Source organism: Mastomys coucha, unplaced genomic scaffold (assembly GCF_008632895.1).
Source record: "Mastomys coucha isolate ucsf_1 unplaced genomic scaffold, UCSF_Mcou_1 pScaffold7, whole genome shotgun sequence".
In the NCBI taxonomy this organism is placed as follows: Eukaryota; Metazoa; Chordata; class Mammalia; order Rodentia; family Muridae; genus Mastomys; species Mastomys coucha.
Window position 1 is genome coordinate 101337685 of NW_022196913.1, and position 14159 is coordinate 101351843.

The following is a 14159-nucleotide window of genomic DNA, read 5'->3' on the forward strand; positions in this document are numbered from 1 at the left end:
AAGTTTATGCTGGACTGGAAATGAAATGTCAAATGTCAAGAGTCTACTTCCTGCTTGCTGTTTAATCATTAGACATAATTTTTGTCATGTGGAAAAAGAGTTCATTATAATCAGCCTGGAAATCCATGTACCTGAAAACCTTCAGAAGGGAACTCTGAGGGAAGAAACACTACTGGATGGCAGATACAAAACAATTCTTATCAGTTCAAATCTGTTTTACATTTCATTCCAGACTCTGTGAGTTAGCACCACAACAATGAGCCTTTGTAAATTAATGAGGGTAACAGCAGGGGAAAGAATCAATCAGCTACTCTTGTTCCTGAACCTTCCTCCTGGTACCAACCTAAAGTGAACCTTGGAGTCAAGACCTCAGACTAATAGCTTGCTTTCTTACCCTTTGAACAGAACAATTAAATAATCACATTCCTCTCAGCCCATTTCCTGAATGTATTAATTAGATTAAAGCACAACTTGTCAGCCTCTCCTGAGAGGAAAGGGTTTGTTGGATCTGGTTTCTCTTGCCCTCCAGCTTCCAAAAGCATGGACAGCTTTCAGATGGGGGAGGGAGGCTGGTACCTGGACAAGCAAAACTGCTGTGCTGTGTAGTTGCTATTCTTTCTCCTGGACGAGCTCACTCACTCTTTTCATCCTAACTCCTCTACTATGGCATGCACATGTTTTTTATTAGAATCCATTCTCCTAGAAATTTATTTTGTCTGAAAATACAGAAGCCACTTGGTAGCTCTGTGGGGCTGAATCTTGATATCTCATCCATCTACACACCTGTCCATCCATCCATCCATCCATCCATCCATCCATCCATCCATCCATTCACAATTTAAGGCACTGGTTTTGAAAGATCCTATCTGTGTGAGCAGATGCAAATTACTTAATCTCTCTGTACTTCTGCTTCTTTGCCTACAAAACAGGGACAGTAACAAGCTATACCTATGTGGTTTCTGTGATGGATCTTGAATTCATTGCTATGAAATGCTTCAACTACAATCTGGTTGATTTGATGAGGCATTTCCCAGTACTAGGATTATAGGATTTCAAATATCAACATGTCTCTATTTCTGCCACAAAATATTAAACACCAAGCCAAATGTTCACACACTAGATTAAATGAAGTGAGAGAGGCATGAGGCACCCTAAAAGTGTTGAGGGTGAACGACTGGAGCCAGGCTATGTGCTGCCTGCCAAGACTTCTGCAAAAGCCTCTTGTACTGGTCTGTGGAGGCCTCACCCTTCACTCAGCTAAGTGGCAAGATCTTCTGGAATTTCGACTTAAAATACCAGTATCTACTACTGTACCATTCTTGTTTTTTTCCTATTACTTAGCTTTACATGCCTACCATTAGTTAGCAATATACTCTGTATTTACCTTTTCATTTGGTTATCACGACTGTTTAAAACACAATTTTGCAGGAATGCAAATACTTAGACCTTGCTGCTGTTACGAAATCAGAATCTCTGGGAACAAGCTTCAGATAATGTATTTGCTTGTTTATTTGCTTGTTTGTTTTTGCTGTACATGGGATCAAACCCTGTGCATGCTAGACAAGTAATCTACTATGAAGCTTCACCCATACCCTTGGCCCTTTGAGACAAGGTCTTCCCCGTGCAGCTCAATCTGGTCTAGAACTTGCTATTTGTCCAGGCTGAGCCTCAAACTTGTATTTATCCTGCCTTAGACTCCTGAATGCTCAGCCACCATGCCCAGGCTGCGATCTGGGTTTCAAAGGTAGAGATTAAGTGATTGGAATTCTCAAGCAAGCTTCAGAAACACTGGATATTATCCATCTGTATTGGAGAATAAAAGCTCCTTAAAGTAAGGACATTTTCTAGTCACCTCCATTCATGCCTAGCACTTGAAATGTAATTGATATTCAATTAATAGTTGGATGAATAAAGGAACAAACAATGGCTCTTTCTTACTGGGTTCCTAAGCCAAAGGGCATATTCTCCCTACAAACAAACTCCATTTTCCTTAAAACTATTTGGGATACATAATTTCAAAGGCAAAATTGAGAACTTGTTGATAACAAAAGTCAAATAATTTGTATTTAACTTCAGAGATGGTAGAACACATACACACACATACACACACACACACACACACACACACACTTACTGCTTTCCTGGGATACTTAGATAATGCTTCATATTTATTTAGTGAAATACAGGGATAGACATTATTGGAAGTTCATCAGAGGCCATGATTTGAGCACATGTGCTGAAGCTAGTTGACGATGGTCTGGAGAGCCAGAAAGAAATAGTTTGATAGAAAACCAGTGTGCAGCAGTTTTTGCAATGAGAAGGAATTTTTATCCAGGTCAAGAGTTTCTATGTATCTATTCAAATAACCCATAGATATCAATGAAAAGGAGGGACAGAGAGACCAGTGATGGAAAGGCACAAGAGGTACACACAAGCACTATACATTTGTAGCATTATTTTTCCCCAAATAAGCTGTTGTGTCATCTCTCTCATATGTTAAATGCCATTGCATCCGATAACATGAACTATCTTGTAGTCTGAGGTACACCCACAACCAGTCAAGATTCCTGACTCAGGTGTGTGTGTGTGTGTGTGTGTGTGTGTGTGTTTGTGTGGTATGAGTGTGATGTGTGTGTATGTGTGGTATGGTATGCGTATCTCTCTCTCTCTCTCTCTCTCTCTCTCTCTCTCTCTCTCTCTCTCTCTCTCTCTGTGTGTGTGTGTGTGTGTGTGTATGTGTGTGTGTGTGTGTGTGTGAGGCTGTGAGTCATATTAAAATCCATGCCTTTAGCAGAGAAAGAAAGCATTAGACACAAAGCATCTAGTTCTAAAGGACATACATATCATTTGCCTTCTCCACATCTCTTTCTTACACTTTGTACATTTAGTCAGAGTCTTGACAGGCAAGAGCAGCAAGTTTAGTTACTGCTCAAATGGTTGTTCTTTGTACCTTTAAACTGGGATTGACATTGCATTTACTTCAGTCATTGTTTTGCATGAATGTAACAGATTCCAAATATATATATAATTTAGTAAAAAAATGCATAAATCCCTCATATGGTATTACTCCTTTAGAGATTACTCATATGATTACTGTTTTAGAAATGATGAGCTAGGTTCTTTTTAAATATTGTCCTTGTTTGCTTTCTCTTGCTCCCATAAAACACAATGACCAAAGAAACTTGGGGATGGAACCATATATTTTGTTTATAATCTATTTAATAGTCCATCATAGAAGGAAGTAAAGGTAGGAACTCAAACACAGAAACCTGAATCACAGGAACTGGTGATGAGACAACAAAGGAATGTTGCTTGCTGCCCTGGCTTGCTCATCCTGCTTTCTTTCTCTTTCTTTCTTCCTTCCTTCCTTCCTTTTCAGCTTTTTAATTTTATTTACTTGTTTATTTATTTTTCTTTTATTGGATATTTTATTTATTTACTTTTCAAATGTTATCCCATTTCTCGGTTTCCCCTCCAGAAACCCCCATTCCAGTCTCCTTCCCCCTGCTTTTATGAGGGCGCTCTCCCACCCACCCACCCACTCCCACCTCCCTGCTCTGGCATTCCCAAGCACTGGAGCATTGAGCCTTCACAGGACCAAGGACCTCTACTCCCATTGATGCCTGACAAGACCATCCTCTGCTATATATGCAGCTGGGGCCATGGATACTCTTTGGCTGGTCATCCTACTTTCTAATAATATCCAGAACCATCAACACAGGGGTGGCAACACCTACAGTGAGATAGGTCCTCTTATATCAATCATCAATCATCAATCAAGAATGTGCACCATAGGCTTGCCTACAGGCAAGCCAGTCTGGGGGAAGTATTTTCTCAGCTGAGGTTCCCTCTAGCAAAATGACCCCAACCTGTTTCTAGTTGACATAAAAATAATCCAACACACACACACAACCCCTTTATAAGGTGACCAACTAAACAATATCACTCACTAACTAAGCTAAACACTACATGGGGATAGGTTAAAGGAGAGTACATGAATACTATTTCTATATAATAAACACTGTCATTCTAAGTAGATGTAGCACATTGGTAAATACTGGTAGAGTCTACCACTCACAAAACCCTGCATTTGATCTCCAGTGATAAAAAAATAAACAAAGACCTAGTTTTCTCTTCTAAGCCTCAATATAATACCACATGTTCACCACAGAGAGAGAGAGAGAGAGAGAGAGAGAGAGAGAGAGAGAGAGAGAATGCTAGAAGCTTCCCCACAGATAGCATTCCCAAACTAGACACATTGTCCTGTGAGTAGCCAGAAGAAAGCCACAATAAAAATTCAAGAAGAAGTGGTTGTTTGTGGGACAGAAACTTGTTTAGTGTTCAGTACACGAGATCCCCAAATACTACATAGCTACCTCTTGTGAGTGTTACCATGTGCTAAGAAAAATACTGTAGGTGTTGCAAGCCATAAATAAATATCACCACATAAATGACACTCAGTTATCTATTTTTATCCTATTTTCACGCATCTGACTCATTCCATAGTAAACAAGTCAATGCTTAAATAGCTGCTATAATAATCCAATGTTCTCTAAATCTTAAGTGCCTCTCAAAGTTTACAGAGGGTCACCTGAATAAAATCCCAGGACTTAAATGTCATTTCCATGTTAAATTGGTAAATAGTCCTAGTTGGATCCACTGACACCTCAGACACTCTAACCCCCTAACCATCTGGCTATATCCTCTCACTACTTTGAAGATGGTCATAACAGGGAATCAGTGATACTGATCACTCATGTAAAAGAAAGAAGGTGCTGTTGAGAAGAGGACCAAATCAAGTAATCAAATGCAAGAAGCCTTATTAAGAGTAGATTTTTCATTAGAGCAATGCAAAGAGTTATTAAAAATAATGCCCAAATGAGTGAGATTTCTTAGGTTCATGGAGAAATGGGGTAGTTTCTGGCACTCTGAAAGATTGTGTTCCAATGGCAATTACTCTCCACACAACAGCTGGATGACTGGGAAGGTGGAAATGTGTGACATGGACTAGGCATAGTCTTTATTTAGCCTCTCAGTGTAGGCCCTTCACTGCATGATTTTTAGATGTTTATATCACATATTAACTCAGACATGGGAGAAGTATCATTTCTACTTTATAGAAGAGCCAGAGCCCTGCATACATGAAAAGCTGAGTTTCCCTGTATCACATACCAGTGTTTCCTGACTGAGAATCACTTGCAGAGTTTTACAATAACGCCCACTTCCAGTCTTACTCCAGATCAATCAAGTCAGAAGCTGTGCGTGGTTGGGAAAGGTGTCCTAGAAGCCCCTCCCTTATTAATTCCAAATTCAGCAAGAATTTGGAAAAACTGTCATGTCAGTTTATCTGTATCAGACAGTACTTTTCTCTGCAGTTTCTCAGGAGGGTCCTTTACTCTGACAGTGGCAAAGGCCACATCAATGTTACTGATACATATAGCCTGATGTCATTGTGGCCTGAACTGTAGGCAATATGGCTATCAGGAGTCCTTGTTTCTGATGATGACACTCCAAGCTCAACATGAGGAATATCACTTAATCACGTACTTTTTCTTTACTTCTTTGCTTTTCTTGGGAATGGGTGCAAGCATGTTTACTAAACTTTTAACCACTGAACTATCAAAATAATAGTACATTTCAGAGAGGTCTTTAAAAGTCCCATTCCCTTTTCAACAGGTAGTAACAACTGGCCAAATAGAAGATGGTAATGAATGGTAAAGAAAAGAAAAATTGAAACCTGCAGATTAAGCCCTTAAAATAATAATAAATTATCATCATGGGATGAAATGAGATTAAGACGGGATGGGATAAAGATAATGTGTATTTTTTTCAATAATTGAAATTAGAAACATCTTAAAATTATAAATACATAAATATTTTAATATCAGAAAGATATGTTCAATAGAGCAGAATTCCTAATGCTAAGGAGATGGCTCAGTTTGCTATGTGTTTGCCATGTAAACCTAAAGACTGAAGATCTGACTTAAAATCTCCAGAACCCATATATGACAGTACATTCGGTAATCACAGTGCTAGGAAATCAGAAATAGGACAACCTCTGAGACTCCCTGGCCAGCCCAGCTAGCCAGCTTGGTGAGAGACCCTGTCTAAAGCCACAAAGTAGATGGAGCCAGAGAAATAACCATCGAGATAGACATCTGTACCTTCCACAAATATGTATTCACTTGCACACATATGCACAGGCACATATTCACCAGCTTGCATGAACACCTGCTTGTGTGTTTGTTTATGTGTGGGCAGAGTATGACATACACTCAGACACATATATTCACACTGAAAGATTGAAGGTAACCTAGATGTCATGGCTTCAGAGATAAGGTGTGTATTTGCTCTAACAAAGGCAAAACCAGTGAGAGTGAAAAAGAAATGTATGGGCAGAAACAGAGAGAGGACAGAAGCATAAACACAGGCAGGAGTAGAACTCAACCTACTCTCTGGTAAGACTGCTTATAGCTAATGCCAACCTAAGCTGGATAACAATCCATTTTGTTCAGAAAATATAAACTGGCTTAGTCCTTATTGTATAAATAAATAGGACAGATTATGAGGCAGGATCTGAAAATGGAATTGATAGTTCTTGAATATTTGCTAAGATCTTGAAGAATGGTTTAGACAGCCCTAGAATCATAATTCATTCTACATAAACCATGTTCTCAGTGGCTTCTATCTGGTATACCCGGCAAATATGTTTTCTCCATTGTGTTACCATGGTAACACATGGAGATTTTTTGTTGTTGTTGTTCTGAAAGTTAGTGAATTGGCATCTCCACCAAGAGGGAGGAGCAACCACTGAGTAATAATTCTGATATTGTGAATACAGAAGGCATATATCATGGGCCCTTAGGGACATTAGGAGGACCTTCATAGGGAGCTGGAGCCAGAGGCCTTTCAAAAAGGCTCCTAACTTCAGGGGAATTCTTACTTTATGTTTTATGTTAAGTCCAGTGAAACTTGTCAGTTTCTCTTCGCTTAACTAATATCCATACCCAGGGTCAGAGGTAGAATAGTCCAGGGGATTTCCTTCATAGGAGTCATAAACATACTTTAAGAGCAAACACAATCTTTTGCTCAAGGTGAAGACTCTCTACAGCACTAGTGGGGAACCAGGTTCCATTATTTAAAGAGAGTTGAACATCAAGCAAAGTCAACTGTCCAAAAGGTTAGCTATCCCTGGAAAGAGACAATGGTAAAAGACAAGCTGCCACAAGAAAACGATAAAGAAATTTTAGGATATATAATGGGATAAAGTATGCCCTCTAAAGAAAGCAGGTTCAAGTCTTAATCCAAAATGGTGATCTTATTTGGAAGTAGAGACCTTGGAGATATTACCAAGTTAACTTGAAGTCACAATGGGTGAGGATGGACCTCAAATATATTAAGTGCTATCCTTAAGGATAGAGGAAAGAATACACAGAGAAAAATGAGAGAAGAGCATGTAAAGACATTGGCAGACCTGCTACAGACTAAAGAAAGATTTCCCCTTAAATTTCTCACAGAAATCATGGTCTTGCTAACATCTTGACTAGAGACTTCAAGCCTCCACCTTGAAGTCCATTGTTATGCCATTCCTGAGAATATAATCTAGACCAGAAGTGATAGAAATCTATAGGCAACATCATAGCTAGTAAGTGGGCAGGTTTTATTTACTGGATTGTATTTTGTTGACTGCTCACTTTAGATAGGTCCTAGCACTCATCACAGAGTATTATAATTTTTTATTGTACTTTCCAACTCTGATAGCCAAAACTATATCAGTTTGCTCATGATTTATCCCCAACCCCAAACTCCAGTGCCTGTCATACGGGATGAAGTCAATACATTTATCCAATTGAACCAGTAAGCTGAGCTGGGTCACAGGCAAGGGTGAGACTAGGAATACACAGAAATCTCTTTCTGATCCTGATTTTTCATATTTTTAATAAGAAATCTGCTTATTAAAATACTAAATTTCTCAGCAGACCCCATATTTTCTACTTCCATTCTGCTGGCATGTGGATGCTGTGATGTGCCTAAGGAAGCAGAGACAAACTATACATTGTTTCTGAGGCAGGCAAAGCTGGTATCTCAAAGGATCCCTGCATCACTGATGCCAGGAATTACCACAGCTTGCACTGGCATCATCCAGGATGTGCAACCTGGATGCTGCCTGCCCCTGGGATTCATCATCTTGACTATTCACAGGCCTCTCGCTTTCAAAAGCCAGCGGCTCTGATGGATGAGATGGTCTCTCCCAGGGGCCATGCTGCCTGGGCTGTGATTTTGCAAGTCTAGCAAGAACTGGCTTTCATTTCAAGCACGTCTCAAGGATGAAGACTTTTAGAGGGGAAAGAAATTTGCAAACGAGGAAAGACTCCAAAACTCCAGATAATAAATGGACCTTAAAATAAGTTTTATGTGCCTCTTTCAACACTCTGCCTGTCTGACATCATTAAGTCAGTACCTGCTTAGCAGGCTTGAACAACTCTACCCGTAATAAATAAAACAGTGGTTTTTTAGAAATTATATCCTTTGTATGGTTGTTGTAGAAAAATGAACGTTAAACAGCCAATTGTTTTATCAAGTAGAGCAAGGATATATGGAAAATAAATGAGAGGATTTGTGTGCTCCTCATTATACAGATAATGCACTGATCGTAGCTGGCCAAACTGTGCCCTTCTATACACATGGCAAGCTGAGCCTCTTCTCCATCCTTGGCTCTTCCAAATAATATGATTATCACCTCAGCAAGATAGAGTCCTCCAAACTTCTCAAGGTTACTTCAGAGTACCTATTTGAATGAGAAGACTAAATACGGTTATCACTTTTAGTCTATTTTAATTAAGCATAAGTGATTTTTGACATTATAAAAATGTAAGATGGGAAGATCTATCAGAAGCTAAACAGCACTTGCTAAATAAATGTGAGTACTTGAGTTCAAATTCCAAGAACCAAATATAATGGTTGGACATGCAGCACAAGCACCTGCAATTCAGAACTACTAGAAAGGGATGGGAGGTTGTGGAAGGAGAGTCCTTGGAAGCTTGCATTCCAGCTGACCTAGAATGTAATATGCAACAGGGAAATAACAAAAAGACATTGCCTCAAACAAGGTGCACCAACATTTGAGGCTGCCTTCTGACCACACACATACACACTTCCATATATATGTTTATATGTATATATACATATACATATGTATACATGTATATATATACGTATACATATGTATACATATACATATGTATACATGTATATATGTGTATATATATATTTATACTTATATATATGTAGTACATACAGACTGAAGTTATATTCAAATATTTAGATAATAAAATAAAATAATATATCTTACTTTTAGTACATCTTAAAAGTATATTTTTATTATTGTAGATGTATAATACACCTAAAGCTCAAAGTGAGAGAAGAAATGAAAGTGTACACATAATTCAAATGAACTGTCAGAAGTAAACATGCATCTTTATTTCAACACTTTTTTCTTATAAAATACATTCATATATTATTCTCAGAATTAACATTTAGTCAGTATCATATTGAACAGTAAGTTAGTGAAAGTGATTCATAGACTTTCTTACATTAAAAAAAGCAAAATAAGCTGGGCGGTGGTGGTGAACGCCTTTAATCCCAGCACTTGGGAGGCAGAGGCAGGCGTATTTCTGAGTTCGAGGCCAGCCTGGTTTACAGAGTGAGTTCCAGGACAGTCAGGGCTACACAGAGAAACCCTGTCTTGAAACAAAACAAAACAAAACAAAACAAAAACAAAACAAAAAAACAAAAAAATAAAAAAAAGAGAACAAATAAAATTTATTTGTTCATGTTGTTTGTAGTCTTATTTACACAGACAGATTTCTTTAGCATCTATTGCACTTGAAGCATAAAGAATAAGAAATCATATTTTGCTCTCCTGGAGCTCAAAATTTGGAAGAAAAATGAACACTGCCATCAGTCTGTCTAATTGATACTGTTCAAAAGATGTGTAATACACCAAATAAAGAATCACCATGCTAGGCCACTACGGGTCAGATGTTAAGGATAATCAAGAGAGTAACATTTCAATCAAATGCCTCCCAACTCTCCTATATACCCTCAGTAACTCCTGATCACCTACTATAGCACCTTGAATCTGTTATTTCTACTGCATCCTAAAAAACTCATCAAATACTGTGTACAAAATTATGATCTAAGATAGTAGTTTATAGTCCTTGCAATCTTCATTGTTTCAAAGTTCAGACATTTTGATCCTGATGTTATTTTGCCACACATGTAAGCATCTCTCATTTTTTTTCATATCCTAAATCATCTCCTCTATTGAGATCCTTCGACTCTTTACCATGTGACAGAGTTCTGAGCCTAAGCAAATAAATACTCTCTTTTCTTAGAAGAAAGGCTCAAAAAACTGTGCTTCTCTGAAGTCCTCAGAGGAGTACCCATTTTTCCTTTTTACAAAACTTCAACTTGTTAAAACTGAACGGGATCTCTCAGCCTCATTACTGCAGAAGTCAATTTTTCATTGGGAAAGTTTAATTGGTTAAGTTCCCGGGAGAATGTGGACTAACAAAACAGGCAGTGTCCAGCTCATCAGTTGCTATCACTACCCCAGTTTGCTGCTATCATGACTCTAGACCATCCCACACCAAAGATGCTTGAGAGTTGGTGACTTCTGAAAATAAGCTCTCCAAGGAGAGTAGGTTTAGACTGGTATTTGATAATATGCTCCAGACTTCCATATAAGCTTTACATTCTTTAACAGGGAAGCTATACATTGGCTCCCAATACTCTTGTTTTACATGCTTCCCTTCTGATAGAGTATGAGAACAGAAATTTGTTTCAGTTTCTGGATACTCCTATTGGTCTTACCTCTAAATAGCTTCTACTGTTCTCTGGCAAGTTCTCTGTAATACAACATATAGCCTTTTGTCATTAGCAGAAAATTTTTCTCTCAGTTCTCACATTTCACACTATGATAACCTCTTTGAGTGTCTTTATTGATAATGTATCCCACTATCCTAACTTGCTTTCTCCTCCTTCTTCCCTAGAGCATCACATCAATGTAATTTTGGGAACCTTTCTATTAAACACAACAGGATCCCCCTGCACTTCTTACCTTCCTCCATGGCTAGAATATAACTTTTGTAACAATTAGAGCTTGCTTTTGATCTGAGTCATTTCCTTCCTGATTTCTCTTTATCTGTAGAGCACCTAAGTCCCATAGCAAATTTTCAAAGTCATTAATGTCGTTGGACCACATTTAATGTTTGTCTACCCAGGAACCATATAGAAGAAGGTTTACCAGCCAAATGGATGAGCAACATCCCAACTTAAAGACATTTGCAACTACAGTGCCACTGGGAATTATCTCTTACATGTTTGGCCATGTTATTCTCTTTCTTCCAACCAGTCTGCTCAGATTTTCTCTTATCGTTTACAAAATCACTACTTCAATTCCCACCTCCGACCACTGCCTTCTCTTTTTAAGTGAAAATACTTTTCTTTTCCTTCTTAACAGGATAGTTTGGTTAAAGTCATCTGACCTATTATATACATATATAAAATAAAAATATTAATATTTTTCCATTTGAGTCTAGGAACATATCCCAGAAATAATGAAGAATTAATCTTATTTCAGTAGACTTGGGTTTGATTCCTAGCACCTACTCCAGGTATCTCACTACTGCCTGCATCTCCAGTTTCAGATCTGAAGCTCTCTGGCCACTCCAAGCACCTATATTCAAGTGGATTACAGGCACACATACATACATATAATTTGACTATATATACAAATAGTTTATGTTAACTACTGCAGAATAGAGTTTATACAACATAATTTCCTCATTTTCCAAAATTCCACGTGTATATCTTAAACTGCATATCTCATATTTACTCTATACTCACTTCCATTTTCTCCTATGCCATTCAACAGACTACCAGATGCCTTAAGTTTCAGATGCTAAAGGAGCCTGTTGACTAAGGCAAACCTTCTTCTGGACATACACAGAGACATGGAAGGACAGTTACCATTTAAGAAGCTCATGGAAATCTAGATATTGCAAAAAGCCCAAATTAATAGGAATAGAAAAAGGGAAAGATTCTCAAATCCAAGGCCCAGACAGTATTTTCAACAAAATTATAGAAGAAAAAGTAACCTATAAACATATAAAAAACTTATAGAACACCAAATAGATTGGCCCAGAAAAGAAAATTCCGCTACCACATAATAAATCAAAACACTAAATGTACAGAAGAAAGAATGTTAAAAACTGCAAGGGGAAAAGGCCAAGTAACATATAAAGGCAGACCTATCAAAATTACGCCTGAATTCTTAACAGACTCTAAAGGATAGGAGAATGTGGGCAAATGCCTTGCAGATTATAAGAGTCCACAGATGTCAGCCCATACTATCATACCCAGCAAAACTTTCAATCCTTACAGATAGAAAAAACAAGATATTTCATGACAAATCCAAATTTGAACGATATCTAGCCACAAATCCCATCCTACAGAAGATGGTCAGGTCAACAGCAAATGGGGGCCATTTCTGGTCAAAAATCCCGAAGGCCAATAGCATAGGTAGGAGGGTTATATCATGTGTCACACAGAGGTACATCTTTCTGGTCTTGCTGGGTGGGGTGGTAGAGTCCATAGCTTTGAGCAGGTTTCCTTCCAGGATGTGTAGGAATGGACCCACCACCATTTTAATACCTTCCCTGTCTGTCTGTTGCAGCATGTACAAGGCCATATCCACAGCTTTCTGCTCAATCAGCTGGGCGAATCTCTTCAGGGCCTGACAGCTTAGAAGGCTGTGCTCATTGTCTAGCAGCCACGTTGTCCAGGAGAAGGAAGAAGTCCACATCATCACCGTTGTTGATGCTCACCCAAATCATCACCTTTTCCAAATCCTCTGAGATGCCTGGCTGCAAAATGGCAGCCTTCTTCCGGCCCTGGTCTTCTCTCTCAGGACCCAGCAGTTCTGATAGTTGGGGTACAGGACTTCAGAGCTTGCCTCATCAGTATGGATGATGGCAGAATTTCTGTCGTTGGAAAGGCCCAGCCAGCAAACACTGAGTAGATTCCAGATTCTGAAACATGTTGGAGGAAAGTTAGTAGAAAGACAATTCTAACCCAAGGAAGATAACTACAATCAAGAAAACAGAGGAAACAACAACAACAACAACAACAATAATAATAATGTGGTTTTCCATGACAACAAAACCAAAGGGAAGCATACACATGCATACATTTACACACTCACATACACAGACACACACACACACACACACATCAAAAAATCAGGAATGAACAAATGTTAGTCATTGATATCTCTCAATTTCAGTGGACTGATTTCCCCAATAAAAAGACATAACCTAACAGAATGGATGCAAAAATAAGATCCATTATTTTGCTGCATGCAAGAAACACACCTCAGTGACAATAGGTGTTACCTCAGAATAAAGGGCTAGTAAAAGTTCTTCTAAGCAAACTGAGGCAAGAAACTTGAAGCAGCAATTCTAATATCTAATGAAATAGATTTTCAACCAAAATTAAACAGAAGAAATGTAGACAGACACTTTATACTCATCAAAGAAAATAATCCACTAAAATGATGCCCCAATCTAATTATTTATGCACCAAATGCAAGAGTAACCATATTTGTAAAAGAAACATTACTAAAGCTTAAGCCCCACATTGAATTCCACACATTAATAGTGAGAGACTTCAATACCGCATTCTCACCAATGGACAGGTCATCCAAACAAAAACTAAACAGAGAAATAATGAAACTAATAGGCTTTATGAATTAATTGGCTCTAACAGATATCTATAAACATTTTACCTGAACACAAATAATATACCTGGATGCAAAAATAAGGTCCATTTTTCTGCGACATGCAAGAAACACACCTCAGTGACAAAGATAGATATCACCTCAGAGTAAAAGACTGGTAAAATTTTTCCAAGTGAACTGAGGCAAGAAGAAAGCTGGAGTAGCCATTCTAATATCTAATGAAATAGACTTTCAACCAAAATTAAATAAAAGAAATGTAGGAAGACACTTCATACTCATCAAAGGAAAAATGCACCAAGATGATACCTGCATGGAACCTTCTCCAACATTAAGTATAGACTCCATTATAAAGCAAGCA

At 38.2% G+C, this 14159-nt stretch overlaps 1 pseudogene; it reads right to left on the reverse strand.

Annotated features, from left to right (window-relative positions):
* Window positions 1–12466: 12466 nt before the first annotated feature.
* LOC116081589 lies at window positions 12467–13112 on the reverse strand (annotated as a pseudogene).
* Between the last annotated feature and the right edge of the window lie 1047 nt (window positions 13113–14159).